This window comes from Sapajus apella, unplaced genomic scaffold, assembly GCF_009761245.1.
Source record: "Sapajus apella isolate SASKATOON/1434 unplaced genomic scaffold, GSC_monkey_1.0 scaffold123, whole genome shotgun sequence".
In the NCBI taxonomy this organism is placed as follows: Eukaryota; Metazoa; Chordata; class Mammalia; order Primates; family Cebidae; genus Sapajus; species Sapajus apella.
In genome coordinates this window covers 1,379,295-1,400,066 of record NW_022437063.1, presented here as the reverse complement: position 1 = coordinate 1,400,066, position 20,772 = coordinate 1,379,295, and the positions used below count along the sequence as shown (strand labels likewise).

At 52.7% G+C, this 20,772-nt stretch overlaps 1 protein-coding gene across 4 annotated transcripts in view; it reads right to left on the bottom strand.

Moving 5' to 3' along the window:
* Positions 1 to 20,772, bottom strand: part of PARVB (parvin beta) — a 143,447-nt gene that overhangs the window by 77,539 nt on the left and 45,136 nt on the right. The window lies entirely within an intron of this gene.

Here is a 20,772-nt window from a genome sequence, read left to right as displayed (position 1 = left end):
CAGGCCAGCGGGGCCCCACCCATGCTGGCCATGAGACCCCAGGTATGTCCCACTCACCTCTCTGCGCCTGTTTCCGCACGTGGCGTTTATCGATAAGACTGTAAAGATGCCAGGGCCTTTGGAAGGACTGAACGTAACCATGAATGTTGAGTGCCCAGCCCAGAGCACGGCACGCAGTGGGCTCTCAGGACACTCCGTGGACCCAGCTTTCAGGACAACACAACCTCCATCCCGCGTAACGGCAGCGGGGCCCCAGGAGGCCGGCTCCTCTCACGTCAGCAAAGGTCCTGATACTCACCTTCTTAAAAAGCGGACCCTCTTTTACCCTGTGTTCACAGCAGCACTATTCAAAACAGCCCAAAAGTGGAAATAACCCAGGCCAGGTGTGGTGGCTCATGCCTGTAATCCCAGCACTTTGGGAGGCTGAGGTGGGTGGATCATTTGAGTCAGGAGTTTGAGACCATCCTGCTCAACATGGTAAAACCCTGTCTCTACTAAAAATAAAAAATTAGCCAAGCATGGTGGCTTGCACCTGTAGTCCCAACTACTTGGGAGGCTGAGGCAGAAGAATTTCGTGAACCTGGGAGACAGATGTTGCAGTGAGCTGAGATCGCACCACTGCACTCCAACCTGGGTGACAGAGCGAGAGTCCATCTCAAAAAAAAAAAAAAGTGGAAATAACCCATGTTTCTGCACATGGCATTTATATGTAATACTGCAAAAATGCCAGGGTCTTTGGAAAGGCTAGATGTTTTTTGGTTTTTCTTTGTTTTTTGTTTTGTGAGATGGAGTCTCGCTCTGTCGCCCAGGCTGGAGTGCAGTGGCGCGATCTTGGCTCACTGCAACCTCCACCTCCTGGGCTCAAGTGATTCTCCTGCCTTAGCCTCCTGAATAGCTGGGACTATAGGCACATGCCATCATGCCCAGCTCATTTGTCATATTTTTAGTAGAGACAGGGTTTCACCAGATTAGCCAGGATGGTCTCCATCTCCTGACCCCATGATCCACCCATCTCGGCCTCCCTAAGTGCTGGAATTACAAGTATGAGCCACAGTACCCAGCCAGAAGGGCTACATGTAACCAAACCATGAACGTCGAGTCCCCAGCCCAGAGCGTGGCATGTGAGGGGCTCTCGGGACACGGCTGTGGACCCAGCTTCCAGGACAACACAACCTCCATCCTTCATAAGGACAATGGAAGCAGGGCCCCGGGATGCTAGTTACTCACTCCCCGCAAGGTAACACATTTGCATTTTAAACAGACGCCTTATCCTGCAGGACTGCCTGATGCGGGGGTCAGAGCCTAGGTACAGATTGCGGTTAGGAAGGTTTTTCATTCACGGGAGCTTGCAGGCACTGCTGAAATCACTGAGTCTTGGTATTTGAGAACACCAGATGAATGAGTAAGCAAAACATGGTCCATGCATACAATGGAATATCACCCAGCCTTAAAAAGGAAGGACATGATCGGGCACGGTGGCTCACGCCTATAATCCCAGCACTTTGGGTGGCCAAGGCAGGTGGATCATGAGGTCAAGAGATTGAGACCATCCTGGTCAACATAGTGAAACCCTGTCTCTACTAAAAATATAAAACTTAGCTGGGTGTGGTGGCGCGCACCTGTAATCCCAGCTACTCAGGAGGCGAGGCAGCAGAATCACTTGAACCTGGGAGACAGAGGTTGCAGTGAGCCGAGATCGCGCCACTGCACTCCAGCCTGGCAACGGAGCAAGACTCCATCTCAAAAAAAAAAAAAAAGGAAGGACATTCGGACCAGGCTACAGCATGGGTGAACCTGGAGGTTATGCTCAGTGAAATAAACCAGACACAGAAAGTCAAATGCTGTACACCAATAGGAGGACCCTCGAGTAGGAAACGCATAGAGGAGAAAGGGGCAGGGGGAAGGCAGATAGTTAGCGTTGAATAAGGACAGAGCTTCGGTTTGGAAAGATGCAAGGGCTCTGCGGGTGGGTGGTACTGACGGCTGCACGGTGAGAACGTACTTACTGCTCGTGAGCTCTGCTCTTGAAAGCGGCTAAGATGGTGAAGTTTATGTTACGTCTATTTTATGACAATATATTTTAAAGCAAAAAAAAAAAAAAAGCAGGCCCTGTCCAGGTAATGCACGTTCTAGCCACGAGCCAGCCCGGCTGCCAGCACACGCCGCCCTCCGCACCTGCATCCCAAGGGAAGACCCGGGCACCATTCGTCTTTGATTTTCCAAAATCCACGGCATAACTCCGTGCCAGCAGTGGACAAATGCTGAACGCCTTCATGGGGAAATGATTCACACATAGAGTTCTGAGACTCCCTCCGCCCCAGCTCCCTAAAAATACTCCAAAAGATCCCCCACAGGTCACCCAGATCAGCTGAGAAAACAGAGACCAAATTTCAGCAATTCTTTGTATCACATGACTAGTTACAAAGAGGGCTGTAGCCAGCAGAGTCTTACAAGGCAGAAAGGAAACAGGGAAAAGTGATTTTTCACAGAAATCCTCCGGAATACGATAACCCTGGAGCACAGGGGGTCCGGGTGGAAGTCCCATGTCCTCGCTGGTATCATGGGAGGACTGGAACAGGTGCAGGGAGGTCCCGTCCAGCACAGCTGCTGCAGTGCTCATGCTGACGGCAGAGGACGAACAAAAGACCCAGTTACCCTACGGGTGGAGGATCGCCCAGGTGTGCCATGCCCGTGAGTCCTCTTGGCAGGGCCCAAGAGCTGGCACTGTGCCCACATACCTGGGCCTAAGGGGTGCGGAGGGAGACCCGGGGCAAGCAGCAATGCTGCGAGGCAGCCCTGCCCACCTGATTTCAAAAACACAGAGTGGGAGGAGAAGATCCGCATTCTGAAAGCCTAGAAATTGGGTCACATAAAAACAGAGATTTCCACACCGCCCTTGAACATCAAAAATGACACTAAACAGGGCCAGGGATTTTGCGACCTTAATAAATGAGAAGCGCGCTCAGGAACACTGCCCAGGGCCCATTCAGCAGCACGTTCTGCAGGAGCTGGTTATGCATGATTCCCTGAGGGGTGCAAAGGCTTCAGGGACCAGGAAGAGGGGGGCACAGGCGGGCAGACCTCTCGGCCGGCAGGAGGAGCCCAGGCCCATGGCCACAGAGCTACAGTCCACACCTTGCGTTGCCACTTGCTGGTGTGTCCCCTCATGAAAGTCCTTTCACCTCGCTCAGCCTCAGTTTCCCCATCTGTAACATGAGGTGGTGGGAGTACCGGCCTCACAGGGGTCCTGAAGAATAAGGGGAATCGTGAGCACTCCACACAGGGTCCTTAAACCCCCCTGCAAGTGGGAGAGGCGGCTTTGGAAGTACAGAGTCTCTGTGATTAGGTTCCGAGAGAGAGACATAGACTGGGGGAAGAGTGACCACAAGGCAGGCGAGGTCCCCCATTCCATGGTGAAACACAGAAGGCTCCCTGGAGGAGGCAGCAATTGAACCGGCCTTGAAAGATGGCCAGGCTAAGAAAAGGGCATTTGGGGCTCTGTGCAGAGTGAAGGGGTGACAAACCAGAGGCAGCATATCCAAAGCTGAACCCCGTGAGGATCCAAGGGATGCCTGTCTGGGCCTTGCTGCATTTTGCGGCCTGGGTTCCCCAAAGAACACAGTTCCTTTGCAGGGCAACTTTAAACCTGGATCTGATTGTCATCTCCAGAGGATTGGTCTGATTTTTGGAAGGAGGGGATCCTCTGGCACCTTTGGCTTCCCCCACGCCACTCCCTACTATGTGAATGGTGTCAGTTCAGTGGCTTTTAGTGAATCCCAGGAATGTTTTGGTTTTTAAAGTACTGGTCCACGTGCCAGAAAGACAAACACTTGAAAGATGTGAAATGCGGCTATCTTCAGTCACGGAGAAGGGTCTGCTGGCCTGGGTGTGCTGGCACAGGCACGCTGGCACAGGCACGCTGGCATGCATTCTCTTGGTGTCTGGTGGGTGTGGAAGGCGTGAGCTTCCAAGGGACTGGGGCTTAATTTCATGGGATGGGTGATTAAGGGGGAAAGACAGCCTTGTGCTTGTTTTCCTAAGTGTCTGCATTGTTCTAAGATGAATGTCTCTGGCCACATGAAACTCAGCACCAGCCACGAGGGAACTGACGCCAACTCGTTCACACTGTGCCAGAATCCACCTGCAGCACTGCCGTGGCCTGCTCGGGGGGACCAGGTCGGGAGAGACAGGAGGGCATTGGATAGGACGAAGGCCCCTTGCCACACTGTCTCTGGAGATAGGCACTGCTTGCTCAGCCCAGGACGGCCCAGTGGGAAGTGCTGGCTGTAGCCACCAGATCTGAGTTTTCAAGAAAAGCTGGAAATGTGGGGTTTGGTGTGGAATCTCCATTTATAAATGTGAGCAAATGATTCAAATTCTGTGGGCCAGCCAGAGGGCACATAACTAAGGATTACAGCACATACATATCCAACCCATACTGCTGGCTGTCCGTGGGAACGGGGGAGGGGCCACGAACGTTTCCTGAGCACCTACTAAGTGCAGGGCACCTTCCATGCCGGCCATTCACTTCGTCTCCTAACGAGTCCGTGAGGGAGGCTGGGCATTGTGGCTCGCACCTGTAATCCCAGCACTTTGGGAGGGTGAGGTGGGCAGATCACCTGAGGTCAGGAGTTTGAGACCAGCTTGGCCAACTTGGAGAAACCCTGTGTCTACTAAAAATACAAAAATTAGCCAGGCGTGCTGGCAGACGCCTGTAATCCCAGCTACTTGGGAACTGAAGCAGGAGAATCACTTGAACCTGGGAGGCGGAGGTTTTAGTGAGCCGAGGTTGCACCACTTCACTCCAGCCTGGGTGACAGAGCGAGACTCCATCTGTCTCAAAAATAATAGTAATAATAATAAACAAGTCTGTGATGGAGTGGCTGGTCCTGTGCCGTTAGGTGTGAAGCCCCAGTGTCAGGACTGAACCCAGTTCTACCTGACCTTGTACCTCACTGTGCCCTACTAAATCCTACCTATCTTTAACCTCACCTTATTGGCCACCTCCTCCAAGAAGCCCTCCTGGGTGTTCCCCTCTCCCCAGCCCAAGCCACACAGCCATGTAACTCTCTCCTTCCCAAATGTCCTTGCCTGCCAGTGCCAACTCAGTTCCTGCACATAGTAGGCCTTTTCATATGCTCAAGGAGCAGCACAACAGAGGGCTTAGAACCCCGGCACCAGGCTGCTGGTTTTGGATCCCAGCTCAACCGCTGACCAGGTGTGTCATCTCGGGCAAGCTACTTGACTGCTCTGTGTGCCTCAGTTTCCATCTATGAAGTGGGGCCTAACACCCCTGAGAGAGATCACAAAGGTTCAACGAGATGTGCACTCAGCACAGTCACCAGCGTGCAGCGACCCCTCGGGGAGCGTCAGCTTCGAGTGTCTGTAATGGTGGCACATACGCAGCTTCCAAAGCCTCCAAATGTTGGGCAAGGTTTTTTAAAAAAAAGCAAAAAAATGAACAGACAAAAAAAAACCATCTCTCCTGATGAGAAATTACAACAACATGAAAGGAAGGAAAGAATCAAAAACTAAAAGTATGTCATAAAAATCCTGCCACTTACACCTCAGGCCAAACGCGAAGGTTCCATCTCTGATTTGTTTTCATCTTCTCCTTTGTATGGTTCTATTTATTTATTTATACCCAGGCTCTTTTCCAAAAAAAGGATTTTCAGGCAGCTTCCCCCCCCCCCACTGCCGCCTTTTGATATTATTAGGAAAACAACTTTGAAAGCAGGCTGATTTAAAGAACAAGGTTACCTTAAAGGAGAGAAGAAATCTGGAACACAAAAAGGCCGACCAGCTTCTTGCTTCATGAGGGGAACCAGGGCAGGACGGGGGGATGGTGATGTCCCCCCTGCAATGAAGGGCACCGCAACCCCCCTGGGGGCTCGTCTGGAGGGTCCAGCCCAGACACAAAGGCCCAGTGGAGGCTGCGCCACTGCCCTGGGAGGCCGGAGCAATGGCAACTCCATTTTCTGACTTTTCTAAGTGAGTCATTTCAAGAGCAGAGATGCTTTTCCACCCATGGGGACTTGCTACACCCGCCCTGCACTTCCTGGTTTTCATAGAGAACAAAAGATCAGGGGGAGAGATTTCAGAAGGCCTCGTCTGAACCAGGATCAAAGAGAAATCCCCAACAAAAACCGCCATTCTCCATCTGCCACACATCGAAAAGAAGAACTTGAACACGGCAGGAGAGCTGGCTTACGTTAGACACTTCAGCGGCCCTGTCCAAGCCCTACCCACTTCCAGTTACAACTGATCCTGCTCAAAGAACCGCAGTGGTCTTCGGAGCGGGCGGGAGGATAAAGGAGGGGAAAGGCGTGGCTCCATGCCAGTCCACGCCACCAGCTCCTCTCCCTAACTGGGGAGGGGCATCGGGATCCTTCGCCCGTGCTGACGAGGGAACCCTAAGACATCTCTGGTAAATGCTGTTTTCCAGGCCTCCGCCAGGAAATGGCAGCTTTCTATGAATTTTCCAACTTCCATCTGCACTCGGAGGGGTGTGGTTTCTTCACAGAAGCTGTAATTTATCAGAATAATTAAATTCATCAGGCACGAAGGTCTTCTGAACAGAGCAGTTCTTCTAAAAATAAGTCCAGTTGTACTTTGGTGAAGATCTCACAGCTCAGTGGAGTTAAAATAAGACCGAAGTAAGATCTAAATAAGAATAAAAACATCATCAGCCTCGGCAGCTGGGAGGAGACGCTGTCGGGCAGTCTTTTCCGACATCCAGAAAGAAGGTGGCTGGAAGGAGCTGAGGATCATCATCCAAAGGACTGAGCTATTTCTAGCATGTCACGCGTGGAAAGGCCTTGAAATGTGAGGCCTGGTCCTCCCCAGGAGGTGATGAACTCTGAGTCCAGTCTCCAAGTTTCTTGAGATTACAAATCGGAGGAATGACAATGTGTCTTGCCCAGGGTAAAGGCGGCAAAGGCCAGCGGTGCCAGAGAGCAGCTGCTCCTCCTGGCCCAGATACGGGAAAAGGCCGGAAGGACTTCCAGTGATCCACGGAGCGCAACTTACAAGAAAGCGCTTCTTGACCTTTCAGGTGGCAGGTACAGTTTGTTTTTACTGAGAGATGGGTGTGGGCTTCGTCACGCAGGACGCAGCCCAGGCTCATGAGGCCGGTGTATTTATGCACATTTAACTCACTGTCATCTCTAAGCCGAGGATGAGTTTCTGAACTGTGCTCACAAGGCCAGAGGGGTAGGAAAGCACCGTGATGGCTGGGCGCAGTGGCTCATATCTAGCATCCCAGCACTTTGGGAGGCGGAGGCAGGTGGATCACCTGAGCTCAGGAGTTGGAGACCAGCCTGACCAACATGGAGAAACCCCCTCTCCACTAAAAATACAAAAAATTAGCCGGGCGTGGTGGCCCACACCTGTAATCCCAGCTACTTGGGAGGCTGAGGCAGGAGAATTGCTTGAACCCCAAAGGTGGAGGTTGTGGTGAGCCGAGATTGTGCCATTGTACTCCAGCCTGAGTAACAAGAGCGAAAGTCCGTCAAGAAAGAGGGAGGGTGGGGGGGAAGGAATGGAGGGAGGGAGGGAAGGAGGGAGGGAGGGAGGGAGGGAAGGAGGGAGGGAGGGAGGGAGGGAAGGAAGGAGGGAGGGAAGGAAGGAGGGAGGGAGAGACGGAAGGAGGGAGGGAGGGAAGGGGGGAAGGAGTGAGCCATTACCGTGGCCCAAACCAGAAGGATCGCTCAGCTTGAATGTCTGATTTATGGGACTTGTTCTGCTGGGGCACGAGATTCCAGCTCACTTCTCAAGGTGAAATAAGTTCAGAAGTTAAAATAAATGTGTGAACATTTCAATAAGGTAAAATCCAAAGAAGGTCAACAGGTGGTGTGGACTCCGCATCAAGAGCTCACAGCTGAAGCCCTGTCCTATTCAGGTGGCAGCAAGCCTTGGGCATGGCAGCCTGCTGCTCTAGAAAACACTGGCAGATGGATGCCAAAGGGCTGGGCAGATCCTGCCCTTGCACTGTGGAGAGAATGCATGTAGCCAAGGGAAGACGTATCTTGATCACTTCCACCCAGCAGCCAACCTCGCAGCTGGCACCGAAGGCTCGTGAAGGATTCAATGCATAATTAATCACGTGCAACACATAACACGGTGTGGAGATTTTTACAAAAGCAAAAGCAGGTCAGGCCAGGTGCAGCGGCTCACGCCTATAATCCCAGCATTTTGGGAGGCTGAGGTGGGCACATGGCTTGAGGTCAGGAGTTTGAGACCACCCCAGGCAACAAGGCAAAACCCTGTCTCTACACAAAATACAAAAATTAGCCAGGAATGATGGTGTGAATCTGTAGCCCCAGCTACCCAGGAGACTGGGGAGAGAGCTTGAAGCCAAGAGGCAGAGGTTGCAGTGAGCTGAGATCACACCACTGCACTCTAGCCTGGATGACAGAGCCAGATCCTGTCTCAAAAAAAAAAAAAAAAAAAAGAGTTGTAAAACAATACAGCAAAGTCTGGGTGGTGCAGTCTGCACATGGTGTCCATCCGTGGTCCCAGCTACTTGGCACTGGGGTGGGAGGATCACTTGAGCCTAGGGGTTCAAGTCCAGCCTGGGCAACACAGTAAGACCCTTTTAAAAATACAGCATGATACTTATGTAGAAAATACCAACTAGAAAACTCAGCTCTATGTATTTTTATGTGTATGTATCCAAATTCACAGAAAAAGGAATGAAAGGGCATGCTCCAGAATGACAAAAGCAGCATCACCTCTGCAAGGGCCAAGTGGCTGACGGTGAGGAGGAGACAGAGGGAGGCTTTCCCACCAGACTGTGTTCTTATGCTCCTTCCGAAATAAAAATAAAGCTACAAGAATGGAAATAAACAGATGTCCTGGCAGGGTTATGTACAGGGTACAACAGGGCCCTAAAGTAAGTGGCAGCCAATTCTACAGGGAGGATGCAAAAGTGGTTTCAACCACAGAAATGGCTCTGGGACCTAGAAGGAGCCTCGGGCCTCTCCTGGAAGCACTGGCAGCCTCAGGGGACACAGTGAGCTACCCTAAGGGAGGGAGGAAGCTAGGGAGGGAAAGCCCTGCACGGTCTCACCCCTACAGATGACTGCAGAACAATAACCTGACTCCGAGACTATGAGTGACAGCAAAGGCCCTGGCACAAGGGTCAATGTCAAGAACACAGAAGGAGGAACCAACATGCTGGACCTAGGAGTACCCGCAGCAGACTCACAACTAGTGAACAGAATCTACAATCTAGCAACACCTTCCATGTGCTGGATCAAGCCTTACCTGACAGCATCCATCCCCATGGACCATCTTGTGCCCAATTCTTAGGACGGCCAGCAGGGCTCTCTCACCAGAACGCCCGCCTTGGCCCCTGAAGGCCCTGCCCTAAACTCTTCCCACCCCATCCCAGCCTCTCCCTTTCTGCAGGTGACTGTCCTGGACACCACAGCTTTTCTTCCCCAGCATCCATTGATCCTTCCAAGTAAACAAGACTCAGCCTCCCTTGGAGAGAGCCACCCCTCCTGCCACCATGCTCAGGCCTTGTAGTTCAGCCCTGGGATGGAGCAGGCATCCCTGGACAAAGCCAGCTGGCACACTGGCCTCCCAGGAACACAGTCAGGATGGGCATGGCCCAGTTAGAGCTAATGAGCTGCACTGAGACTTCACCAGGAACAGAGAATGAGACAGGCACTCTTTCCCACTGGCCTTGACCCAGAAAGGATGCAGGTTGAAGCTGTCCCATTATCTTACCACCACACAGGGCCTGGAGATAAAGGCACCAGATCGAAAGAGCTCAGAGAAGGAGAGGACAGAATCTAGAATCTAGCAACACCCTCTATGTGCTGGATCAAACCTTACCTGAGCCCATCCATTCCCATAGACCATTCTGTCAAATGCACAGTGAATTCTGTTTTGCTCTTAAGCCATTTTGAGTTGAGTTTTCTTTGCAAAGCAAATAGTCCTGTTCGATGCAGAAATCCTTCCAACACACAAAGCTGGCTTTGGTTACTCCCTGCTCAGTGTATCCCATGGCTCCCACCAGTTCCAGGGTAAAACCCAAACCCTCCATAGTGGTACCCAGTGACTCTTAATGAGTGGATCCCTCCTCTCAATCCAGCTGCAGCTCCCAGGCTTCTACTCACTGTCCGATGAGGCCATGAGGCCATTTCAGGCCGCTTCTGTGGGTCATAGCTCTTCCCCTCTGCCTCAACTGTTCCCACAACCTGAAATGCCCTTCACTTTAGATCAGCGAGCTCCATCCCATTCCCCACCTGTCTGGAAAGCACTGTCTGTACATCCCCTACCCCTGGGCGCAGTTCAGGCCCCTTTTCTGGGTTCCCACATCTCCCCCCACCCCCGTACACATGACAACGACAAATCCTATTCCCCAGTCATGTGATTGTGGGGTGTACTCACCTCCCTGCACCCCCCAACCCCACAAGGAGCGCACAGGGGCCACGTCCCATTCATGACCGCGGCCTCGCATCCTGTGTAAAACCAATACGTGGATAACTGCTCTGTGAATATCTGTGGAAGGAATGAACAAATGAGCGCAAATGTTAAGCTTATGCAGCCAAATGGAGCCGAATAGATAAGTTCTGCACGGGAAAGTCAAGGAACTGAAACAGACGGCTCTCACACAGCCTCCTACCTCCAGCCACTTAATTGGGTGGAAAAAGAGGGTTTCCATTAAGGTTTCCATTAGCCTGGCTGTCGTGGGTCACCGGGAACCCAATTACCCTGATGTGGCCATGCAGAGGCTGAGGGCTCAGAAGAAATCCGCTCCACAATTAGGGACCTGCTGGTACAAAAGGCCCTGGAGCTGACATCCCCCCAGCCTCACCTCCCGGGGCGTGCGTTCAGACCAGCCACCTGCTGCAGGAATCCAAAGCACAGACCACCGAGATGGAAGGAGCCCATCTGGCTCAGGGAAACTGGGTCTTCTGCATAGGAGAAGTTGCTTACGTAGAAATACAAAAAAAGCCCATGTTAAATAGATGATTCCCTTGCCCTAGAAACACAGGCTCCTCTTCCCCTTTGTCCCTGGGGTGATCAGCAAGTGAGAACCGCAGAAAAATAAATTGTCTGTGGGAAGGAGAATAGCAAGAAAGACTTCTAGGTGCCCAGTAAAATGTCAGCATTACCAGCTGACCCACCCGGGAGAGAAACCGGGGCACAGAGGCACCGGTGGGCTTCTCATCTGTAGAGGACGACACATGCCTTAGGGACAAAGTGACGATCTGATTGGTTTTTCAGACTGAAAGCCACATGGGTCAGCTTCTTCAATTACCCCCTCCAGATGCGTCAGGCGGAACCCTCGGAGGCCACGACGGGGGCTGGACCTATGACAGCCAGGGCATCTGCGCCAGCTTCCGCCGGGTCTCAAGTCTCAGGGCTCCTGGCCTCTGCCCTCTCCAAGCCCACCCCACGGCGTCTCAAGAATTCACCCCCAGCACACAGCTGTCTGCCACCCGGCCTGGTTGACCTTCCTGGCACCTTCTTCTGCTCCTTCCAGCGTAACCCTGCCTCCTGCCTTCCCCTGAACAGCTAGGGACCACCATGCCTTTGCTCACGCTGTGCCCCGCTCCCGAGCACCACATCCCACAACCTCTCCAAGGGGACCCAACGCTCTGCACTTTCAAGGTCCACCACAAACATCCCCTCTTCCACGCCCCTTCCAGAAGCCACCTGCTCCCCCTCCAAATCCCCCAGCCCAGGGCCAGCCCTGGTCCAGACAGAAGATCAGAGAGGATGGAGGCTTTGGAGGTTCCTGGCAGGAAGGCCACATGACCTCAGCCACGCACTTCAACTCCTGAGATCCTTTACAGTCTTTTCAGCAGAGGGTCCGTAGCTGGCCCTGATCAGAAGGCGGTCATGACAGTGAACTTAATAAGGTGGTGGGCACTGAGAAGTCATTAACTGGTAAGCACCTGGCTAATTTTTCTTACTCCTTGTCCCCGTCATCAGCACCTGTGCTGGGTTCCAGGGAGCAGTGTGGCATTATTCAGGGTCATCCACTCCACTCAACAAGGGCTGGCCCAAATCCAGCTGAGTCCCGAGAGATTCAGTTGTCTGCCAGTGTGGAGCTGCAGGGTAGCCCCATTAAGCCCCGGCTCGGCCATGTTGGGGGCCACGTGCCCCCAGGTCAGCAACTGTCTGAGAATCTAGACATGAAACACCCACCTTGCCACAAACCAGGCAGGATGGGATCTCGATGACCCTGAACTGACAGCTCAGACATCACCACAAACGCATGTATACGGTCCCTGGGAATTTAAAACCGACAATAATTAGGCTGAACTGTTATAAAACAGAATCCAACTCCACATAAACATCAGGTGACTGCGGGACAGTGTGGGCGGCATAGCCCGACCCCGCCCCCGGTGCCAATCCCAGCAAGTGCAAAGGGCTCCCGAAGTCCAACGGCAGTGAGCCAGGGGCAGAACCAGGAAAACCACGCCAGCAACAGGCCACCCAGGGGGTGGAAGCCGTGGGGCCTGCAGGGGCTCAGAAGCGACCCCCTAGGGACTGGACTGACACTGGAATGCAGTGGCATGGCAGAGGGCAGGAAGCAGCGCAGGCCTAGCTCAGGCCATCAGGCTGCCTCCTGGGGACCTTAGCGCTAGGCTCGGGGCACCATGCCTTATACCTGAAGTCACTTCTCCACAGGTGGCTTCTCAGAATGACTTAGCACAGCAGCCACTGGCTTGAGGGCTGTGTGAGGGGGCCAGACCCACCACCTCTGTCCTCCTCGGCCTGGTGACTTAATGGGCTCACAGGAAGTCACCAGAGATGTGTTCATTGCTTGAGCTTCTTGGACACACCTGTGTCCCACAAGCCTCGCCCTCCTTGAGTCTCTGTGTCTCCTCTTTGTCCCCAAGAACATCTGACAAAGATGGCTTCTCCTGCCACCATCTCTCCGATACAAAATATTGTTTAAGTAGAAATCCAAAAAAGCGCCGAAGCCCATGTTAAACAGGTGATTTCCTCAGCCCAGAAACATGGTCTTTTCTTCCCCTTTGTCCCTGGAGTGATCAGAAAAATGAATCGAATAGGAAATAGGAAAACGGACTTCTAGGTGCACAGCAAAATATCAGGTTTACCAGCTAACCACCCCCCGGGCGAGAAACCAGGCCGCGGAGGGGCTGGTGGCCATCTCATCTACAAAGGACACATGCTTTAGAAACAAGTGTCAATCTGATTGCGTGGGTCAGCTTCTTTTCTTTCAGACGGAGTCTTGCTCTGTTGCCTACGCTGGAGCGCAGTGGCACAATCTTGGCTCACTGCAACCTCCGCCTCCCGGGTTCAAGCGACTGTCCTGCCTCATCCTCCCTAGTAGCTGGGATTACAGGCATGCGCCACCACACCTGGCTAATTTTTGTATTTTTAGTAGACATGGGGTTTCACCATGTTGGCCTGGCTGGTCTCGAACTCCTGACTTCAAGGGATCCACCTGCCTCAGCCTCCCAAAGTGCTGGGGCTACAAGCATGAACCACCGCTCCCGGTCAACTTCTTCAATTCCTCCCTTCAATGGCCACCCTTCAGGAGCACGGGAACCCACTGCCCAATGCCCCCACCTTGCGGTGAACAGCAGGACACACATCCCCAAAGCCAGCCTCCCCTGCACCCCAAAAGAACTACCCAGTTTGCCCCCCATTTTCTCAGCCCCTGGCCCTCAGCTCCAGTGCCCACAGCTGCTGCCTCCTGACCACTGTCACCGTAATCCCTTGCCAAGTCCTTCGACTTGAGCCTCTGCCTCTGTGATTTTCAGAGGGTGCGTCTGTCACATGTCTGCCAATCCATCACACTGGCTTTCAGTGGGTACTTCCAAGTGATTTCAGTCGCTGGTCATGAAATCTGTCATCAGTTAATAATAAGGAGGAAAGAGCCTCAAGGCAGCAGAAAGTGGGGGCGGGGTGTGAAACCCAAAAGAAATAATTCTCAGAAGAGGATGCCGACCTTTCCCCTGGCGTGTGTCCCCGCCACCACCCCTTCAAGCCCAGCCATTTGCCGGCAAGCTGCACAGCGAGCCCCACCGAGGCGGGGGACAACGAAGCCCGCTGCTCACTTCCAGCAGCAGACAGTCCCGGAGGCAGCCAGGCTCCTAGAGAATGCGCCTCACAAAGGAGAGCAGCCACGGCCGTGCAAGGCTGAGCCTGGGGAAGCACGGCGCTGGTTCCGAGTTGTGAAACTCGTATTAATTAATCTTACTGGTAACGTCCCACTGTATCCAGGAAAGTCCAAAGCTCTGCTCTGCTGAGAAAATAAGAAGATTAAATCATTAAGTCATTAGGGAAAAAAAAAAAAATGCTCCACTGTGCACCTGCCATAGAAACACAACCAGGCGGGGACACGGGAAAGGCCAGAAGGACGGCGCCCCCTAGCGGCTGTGTCCCATGCAGAAGCGACACAGACCGGCCTCAGATGCTTCCTGCAGCAGGAGGACCAGGCCTGCTTCTGAGACAGGCCCCTTCCAAAAGCAGGTGGCTTTGGGGACTGCTTGAAGCCATTGGCCTCTGGTGCTGGCAGCTCAGTTCCCACCTGAGATAGATACTCAAAGAGCCACCATGGCACTGCCTTGGGCCCCACTGGGCACAGACAGCTCTACCCATCTGGAACGGATGCCACATCCACAGCAGCAAAGGGGAAAGAGCTTCACGGCCCATGGGGGTCCCCACACCCCTGCTGGAGACAGTGACTTTAGAGGAACAGCCCCAAAGTAGGGACGGAGGGATGACGGCAGGTGGAGAGTCCCTCCCTGACCCCACGAAGCAAGTCTGGCTCCCCACCATATACACATTCCCACTCCTCTCCTTTCAAGGCACCATCGGTCCCAGGCACATCTGTGCTGCAGGATTTGTGTCCACAGTGCTCTGAAAGGACAGATGCCTGGCCTGCTGTCTCCCCCACTCCCGACATGATGTCTGGACCAAAGCAGGTGCTCCGTGAACACTCAGTGAATTCATGAATGAATGAATGAATGAATGAATGAATGAATCAGGGTTTCAGGACTCCACCCTTCTCTCCACTGCTGTGTCTCTTTCAAAAACTCAAAGGACTCACATTCTACTCCATCTGTCACCGCCTCTTCGAACAAGGCTGGATCATGATCCCTGCAAAGATGTCCACATCCAGTCCCAGGAACCTGTGCCTTTACGTGGCAAGAGGGGGACTTTGCAGATGTGTTAGGTAAGGGAGATTGGGATGGCAGATTAGCCTGGATTATGCAAGGGACCCAACAGGACTGAGAGGGCACTCAGAAGAGGAGGCAGGAGGGCCAGAGCCAGAGGAGGTATGGCAAGGGAGGCAGAGAAAGATTGGGAGATGCTACGTGGATGGCTCTGCAGACAGAGGAAGAGGCCACACACTAACACAGGTGCCTCTGCAAGCTGGGAAAGGCATGGACAGGATTCCCCCCTGGAGGCTCCGGAAAGAACCGACTGTGCCCCACCTTGGTGTTAGGACTCCTGACCTCCAGAACTGTAAAAGAATAGACTTCTGTTGCTTTAAGCCACTGGATTTATGGCATTTTGTCACAGCAGCCCTAAGAAACTGACAGCTTCAAGACAGTCCCAGCAAGTCCACATCATTTCAGAAGATGTGGACTAGAACATTCTTTGCACCCGTTTTACCAATCCCTGCCCCACGGCGGGTGCCCCATGGTACAAGGGTTACTGAAACTGACATGGCTTTGCTCACACAAGCAAAATGAACATTAAACGCGCACAGAGGACCCATCTGACCAACACCGTGGATAAAAACACCATTGTCCCCAGGGCTGCCGCAGCCCACTCTCCTGTGACACCAAGGTCCGAGGAGGTTGGCTCCTTATTAGCAAATATAAAACAATAGTTTTTTTGTTTTGGCGGGGGGTGGTTTTGAGAAGGAATCTCGCTCCGTCCCCCAGGCTGGAATGCAATGGCGTAATCTTGGCTCACTTCAACTGCCACATCCTGGGTTCAGGCGACCCTCCTGCCTCAGCCTCCCGAGTAGCTGGGATTACAGATGCTCACCACCACACTCAGCTAATTTTTGTATCTTTAGTAGAGACAGGTTTCACCATGTTGGCCAGGCTGGTCTCGAACTTCTGACTTCAATTGATCCACCTGCCTCAACCTCCCAAAGTGCAAGGTATTGTTTTTAATGTACAAAAACAACCGGATGGCCTCACAGTCAGCAAGACCTGAAGTCAGTTCTCCACTGGGGGCTTTTCGGAATGGCTTAGCACAGCGGCCACTGGCTGGGGGGCTGAGTGGGGAGTCAGACTCCCTCACCCGCTGTTCTCCTCAGCCTGGGGAGGTGCTAATTGCCTAACCTTTTCAGACACAGCTGTGTCCCACAAGCCTGACCGCTCCTTAAGCCTGTGTCTCCTCTCTGTCCCCAAGAACGCCTGACACAGATGGCTTCTCGATCCTGCCACCGTCCCTCCAAGTACCGGCCTGCCAGGTTCTCAGGAAGCAGCCTGGGAATCTTCAAATACAAGCACGGTGCACTAGCTCTTCCTCATGGACGCATTCAAATCACTACAAACAGTAAATATCAGCCCAGATGTCAGCGCCATCAGCCTTCCAGACCACGCACACCCGTCTGTGGTGGACCAAGCACCAGGAGCATACCAGCAGGCTGGCAGAGAGGACACATGTCACAGGAATCGTGAACGCTCTGTGAATTCATGAACAAATCAATCAGGATATCAGGGCTCTATCATTCTCTCTAATGCAGTGTCTCTTTTAAAACCTCAAAGGGACCAGGAGTGGTGGCTAATGCCTGTTATCCCAACACTTTGGGAGACCAAGGCAGGTGGATCACCTGAGATCAGGAGTTCAAGACCAGCCTGGCCAACATGGTGAAACCGTCTCCACTAAAAATACAAAATTAGCCAGGCATGGTGGCACATGCCTGTCATCCTAGCTACTTGGGAGGCTGAGGCAGGAGAATCACTTGAACCCAGAAGGCAGAGGTAACGGTGAGCCAAGATCCTGCCATTGTATTCCAGCCTGGGCGACAAGAGCAAGACCCTGAACTCCCCCAGTGAAAGGGAAACTCCCCTTCATGGCCTGCTGAGTAGCAGGCGCCTTCCCAGGCCCAGGCGCTACTGCAAGGCTCTCTCTCTCGCCTCCTGGTTACTTCTCACAATGTCCCTTCAGCTCCCAATAATATTTTCACCCGATTATGTCTATACCGTAAGATAAGAATGTCTCTACAGTAAAGATTAACACTAGAGAATAATGATTTAATGATTGATTATATAATTGATGATGTGATTGCTGCTACATCTATTTGGTGTCATTGCTATAACTAAGTAATCAGTAAATATATTTGGTGTCATTGCTATATCTAAGTAATCAGCTACGTATTATGCTGGGACAGGTTGTGCCTTCAGTCTCTTGCCTTGGCACCTGGGTAGCTTTCTTCCCGCAGCCACGGGCAGCTGGGAGGCAAGGGGGAGGGGCAGTGAGTGTGGCCGAATGTTTCCCACCCCATTCCCCTCTCCTCCTCAGGGTTGGCGGGGGTCCTTCTCTGCTGCCTCTGCCCTGCAGGCCACGGTCAGCCTACCCTGGGTCCTCGCTCCCAGGGCTGTGAGAAGCTCAGCAGCTTGCCTGAGGCCCTAGGGTTGCCATGGAAACAGGGCACCCTCCCTCCCCAAGGAAGCATCCGAGGGTGGCAGGCAGGGAAGCCACCGGGCTCTGGCCAGGTGCAATCTCCAGATATCGGTGACAGCAGGACCAGGCAGGGACAGCCAGACCAGCCAAGCATGTGGCCAGCATCCTGTGTGGCCTGGACAGCTGCTGCTAGGAGGTGCCACTGGCCAGAGCCCAGCGGACACGGTGTTTGGGAGGGGGTGGTCTCTGTGTGATATTCACATTTCAACTGACTCTGTTCAATTACTAAGTCCTTTCCACAAAACAACAGACATGGGGCAGTCACAGACATTGGAGAGACCTTCCAACGTTCTCATGATCTTGGATTCTACTGGTAGAGAGCGAAGGAGGGAGGGAAGGAGGGCATTAGAATCCAGCCACTGGCAGAGACACAAAAGAGGCCACTCAGCTCTGTCTCCCTTCCTGGGTCCTGGCTTTGGGCTGGGCATGGATGCCTGCAGGGGTCCTCGGCGATCGGGGGTATGGGTTACCCTGATTATCTCCATGTTATCGACAAGGAAGATAGAGCTTGGGAAAGTCAGGGTCCCACCACTAGTAAAACGGGGAGCTAGGATATGACTCCTCCCTGTCTCAGTTAAGAATTCAAAATAAACACACATCACTAATGAGCCCAGTCATGCCTTCCAGGTCCTCAACTGCAACACAGGACATGAAGCTTGGAAAGAGGTGACAAACTCACTGGGAGAGGGCAGGGATTCCAGTCAGGGCCTCTAGGAGAAAAAGTAATGGTTGGGAGGTTATCTATAAGTCACGGGGAATGGAGGATGGGGGGCCGCCATGGAGGGGGTGATCCCAATCAGGTCCTCGAGGATTCAGAGCCTGGGGACTCCTTTTCTAAAAGAAAACTTAACAGACCTCCTCCTCTCATTGGTGGCTATACTTTCAGACAGAGAAGACACATTGAGTGCAGCTTTTAAATTCGTTCACATTTTAGGAAGCCCAACGCAACCTGAGAGAATCTGAAAAAGGGTGAACATATGAGCAGGACCCCATTTGGTCTCCATCAGTCTCTCCCAAAGTGAGTCCCACAGTGTAGACGCTCACAGGTCTCACATGAATCAAGCAAAGGTCAGGGAAGCAGGGGAGTCGTAAGGTTAAGGGAAGCTAAGCAGATGTCTTTTCCTGCAGGACTTCTCAGAGCCTTGACTGTGCTAAAGTACTGTGAGATTCTCCAAGGGGAGGGGACAGAGCACTCAGTATTTGACCCCCACCTACCCTGCAGCGACCCCGGGATGCTCTCTGGGAAACATCACTAGAGTGATCCTGGGCTTGAGAACCCCTTTCACAGTGATTCTTGCCCCAGCAGGCCAACATAGGAAGGGTCCTGGTCTGGGGTCTCGGGCAGGGAGCCTGTGACTAGGAACCACTGACTTAGAATAAGCCTGGCAAGGATCTAGCCTCAAGGGTTAAAATTTGACACACCTGAGTGAAGAGAATCTGGAACCCTGGTTAAAAAGAGCAAGGTGAGTAAAGTCCGCACAGGCCCCAGGAGGCGCAGGCAGGGTCTGCGCCCCTCCAGCCGCCAAGCCCCATGGATCCCATCCCACCCAGCGCTGCGCAGGAAGGGCCACTCTGCCTGACACAATCGCCTTTTTGCCTTTTAGTGCAAGGTCTATTGCAATAACAGCAGATAAGAGCCTCAGATAATGTGAGCTAAGAGCTGCCCGGCATTCAATTTCCTTACGCCCCTCCTTCCACCCCTGCTTTCTCCTCTAGAAATATCCCCACACATCTACAAAAAGCCTGCGAAAAAGAAAGAAGATGATGAAAGGCAAAAATCAGCCTGGGAGCTCCTCCAGGAAACGGCTCCTAGCTTGTTCATCTGCGTCCTGGACAACGCGTCCCTCTCCTTAAGGATACACCGGGCAGAGCTCAGAAAGAAATGTGCATTCTCACGCATGTTCACTGTGGCACTGTACAAGAGCAAAGACCTGGAACCAACCCTAATGCCCACAGATGACAGACTGGACAAGGAAAATGTGGCACATATGTACCATGGAATACTATGCAGCCATAAAAAATGATGAGTTTGTGTCCTTTGTAGGAACATGGATGAATCTAGAAACCATCATTCTCAGCAAACTGACACAGGAACAGAAAATTAAACACCGCACGTTCTCATAGGTGGGTGTTGAACAATGAGAACACATGGACACAGGCAAGGGAGCATCACACACTGGGGTCTGTTGTGGGGGGAACAGGGGAGGGACAGAGGGAGGTAGGGAGGTTGGGAAGGGATAACATGGGGAGAAATGCCAGATATAGGGGATGGGGGATGGAGGCAGCAAACCACATTGCCATGTATGTACCTATGCAACAATCCTGCATGTTCTGCTCATGTACCCCAGAACCTAAAGTGCAATTATATATATATCTCACATATATATAAAAGAAAGACATTCTTCACTCCACCAAAGAGGGGAAGGAGCATATACCAGGTATGTGCCTGGTATCAGAAACACAGGAGAATGTGAATAACCATCATCTTACTGGGTCCCTCAGCAGGGCCCAGGGAGACAGCCTTCAAGCTGAGGTTAAGAGCCCTGACTAGGGGTGCCAAGTGGTTGGGTACGCGCCTGACTCCCATTCCCATCTGCTGTGTGACCTTGGGCAGGTTACTTAACCTCTCTGGGCTTCAGATTCCTCAACTGTAAAAGAAAAGTTTTTAGGAGGACAGCACCAAGCAAAGCAAGTTAAGAGGCTGGGACAGTCCCTGGGACACAGAAAGCCCAAGACACATCAGCTCAACTGCTGCTCCCATTTTACAGGAGGAAAAATCCAACATGGGGCAGCGGGGCTGACTGTCACAATGGGTGCTACTGACAGCAGAGCTGGGCTCACCCCCAGGCATGCCCAATGCAAAGTACCTTCACTGACTCTGCCTCCCAAAGACAAGACAGACCGAATGTCTTATCCAGCGGTGACCAGGGGAAAGCCAGACACTGGCCACCATGATGGGCTGCTTAGCAGGAAACACAGAGCTGAAGACCACTAAAGAGAAGCCCACGGCCGGGCACGGTGGCTCACGCCTGTAATCCCAGCATTCTGGGAGACCGAGGTGGGTGGCTCACCTGAGGTCAGGAGTTCAAGACCAGCCTGGCCAACACAGTGAACCTCCGCCTC